Source organism: Chrysochloris asiatica, unplaced genomic scaffold, assembly GCF_000296735.1.
Source record: "Chrysochloris asiatica unplaced genomic scaffold, ChrAsi1.0 scaffold00076, whole genome shotgun sequence".
Classification (NCBI taxonomy): Eukaryota; Metazoa; Chordata; class Mammalia; order Afrosoricida; family Chrysochloridae; genus Chrysochloris; species Chrysochloris asiatica.
Genome location: NW_006408594.1, coordinates 9,882,441 through 9,885,086, shown reverse-complemented (window position 1 = coordinate 9,885,086; position 2,646 = coordinate 9,882,441). Strand labels below are relative to the sequence as shown.

The following is a 2,646-nucleotide window of genomic DNA, read 5'->3' as shown; positions in this document are numbered from 1 at the left end:
AGAGGACTTGAAACATTTACTTATGAAGATCAAAGAGCACAGTCTTCGATATGGATTACATCTCAATGTCAAGAAAACAAAAATCCTCACCACTGGACCAGTAAACAACATTCTTATCAATGGAGAAAAGATTGAAGTTGTCAAGGACTTCAGCATCTCTACGCTGGAGAGCAAGTTTCAGAGTCTGTTCTGACATTCATTTTGGTCTTTTTCTTCTTTCTTGGCTTCTTAATGACCTTTTGATTTCTTCCTGTATGATGTTCTTCATGTCATCCCACAACTCTTCTAGTCTTTGGTCTTTAGTATCCAATGTATCAAATCTGTTCTTCATATGATCTCTAAATTCAGGTGAGAAATACTCAAGATCATAGTATGGCTCTCATGGATTTATTTAAATTTTCGTCAGCTTTAGCATGAATGTTCATATGAGCAATTGATGGTCTGTTCCAGTCTGCCCTGGCTTCATTTTGGTTGATGATCTGTAGCTTTTCCATTGACTCTTTCCACAGATGTAGTCAATTTAATTTCTGTGTATTCCATCTGGCAAGGTCCATGTGTATAGTCGCCGTTTATGTTGTTTAAGAAAGGTATTTGCAATAAAAAAGTCATTGGTCTTGTAAAATTCTATCATATGATCTCCAGCATCATTTCTATCACCAAAATATTTTCCAACTATTGGTCCTTCTTTGTTTCCAACCTTTGCATTCCAATCACTGGTAATTATCAATATATTTTAAATTGCATGTTCGATCAATTTCAGACTGAAGAAGTTGGTAGCATTATTTAATTTCACCATCATTGGCTTTAGTGGTTGGTGCATAAATTTGAATAACAGTGGTATTAACTGGTCTTACTTGATAGGATATTATCCTATCACAAACAGCATTTTACTTCAAGACTGATCTTGATACGTCTTTTTTAAAAAAATGTTTTATTGTGAATTATGTTACAGTTTACATGGAAGAACATTAGTTTTACATTCATTCTATCATATATCATTTCGTTGTCATGGTTACTATCTTCTCCATGCATCATCATTCAACCAAAGGTTATACTCTACAAGCCTTCACCCTAGTCATCAGCACCCAGCCCCTCTCCTTCTCTGGGTCTAAAGTGTCCAGCTGCTCCATCTCTCCATGTCATCGTCTCTGCCTCCATCTCTGACATCACTGCTTCTCTAGGTAAGGTCCCCGTCTCCGCTCTTCTCCTTTGATGGTCCCAAGGACCTCCTCTCCTAGACTGCAATGTTAATCACTCCCCTCCTTACTACAAAATGTCTGCTTTTACATTTCCAACCCTCACAATCAATCCTGATAACAATTATTCACTATTGCATCACAAGAGACCTATCTGCATCTCCTTTCATCAGCCCCGCCTAGACAGACTGGATACTACTCATTGGAGATTCTGCTTTCCTCCATGCCCTCTGGATCTAGATTCCTTCTTGAAAGCTTGTAAGCCAGTCACTTCTTGCTTTTGCCCTGTCCCCCCATTTTGGGTAGCCAATGTCCAAGTTTCCCATCCCTGTCTACTCTGTGAATGGAGGGGGTGGGAATGAGCTTCGCTGTAAACATTTGTTCCCTCTTTTGAGCTACTGCACCCACAGGTGTAGGTCAAGTTCATCAAATTGTATCAGATTACTCATTTTTTTCCCTTCTCTTCTTTCTTCTTCTAGTTGAGCTTTCATCATCCAGTCACTGAAGCCAGGTCAAGTGGCTATTATCTGCAAGTGTGGATGTTCTTTTGATATGTCTTTTCGATGATGAGTGTGATATAATTCCTCTTCAATTTGTCATTCCTGGCACAGTAAACCATGTGATTGTCAGATTTAAAATGGCCAATACCAATCCCTTTCAGTGCACTAATGCCTAGAATGTTTATGTTTATGTTTATGTGTTCCATTTCATTTATGGCAAGTCCTCATTTTCCTAGATTCATACTTTGCACATTCACTGTTCCAATTATTAATAGATGTTTACAGCTGTCTCTATTCATTTTGAGTTGTGTCCCATCAGCAAATGAAGGTCCTAAGGGCTTTACTTCATTCATGTCATCATAGACAACTCTACTTTGAGGAGGCAGCTCTTCCCCAGTTGTATTTTAAGCATCTTCTTACCCAAGAAGCTCATCTCCCGGCACCATGTCTGACAATGTTCTGCTGGTCTACATCATGTTTCAGCCTTCAGTATTCTGGTGCTATCAGACAGTGTTCTACTTACTATTCATCCCACTGCTTCCTAGTCTGTCTTCATCTTGAAGCTGACTGAAATCTGTCCACAGTGGGTGACTGTGCTGGTATTTAAAATACCAGTGGCATAGCTTCCAGAATCACAGCAACATGCAAGGCATCACAGTACGGAAAACTCACTGACAGACGAGTGGTAGCTGAAATCCTATACAGGGTCACTATGAGCCAGAACTCCCTCTACGATGCTTAATAGTAATCACTATGAAATGGCACAAGGCAACTCAGTTTCATTAATACCGAATACCTTTGTCAAAAATTGAATTGCATCTCCCCAAAGTATGTGTCAACTTAGCTGGGTCACGATCCTCAGTGGTTTGCTAGTTACATGACACAATATGGCAGCTATGTGATAATTCTCATTAATGTGCTCTACCAATGAAGAGGATCAAGGGTGGAGT

At 39.5% G+C, this 2,646-nt stretch overlaps 1 protein-coding gene across 2 annotated transcripts in view; it reads right to left on the bottom strand.

Annotated features, from left to right (window-relative positions):
• The window catches only part of LARGE (like-glycosyltransferase), a 573,542-nt gene that overhangs the window by 364,821 nt on the left and 206,075 nt on the right, over positions 1-2,646 (bottom strand). The gene's annotated exons all lie outside the window — the stretch shown is intronic.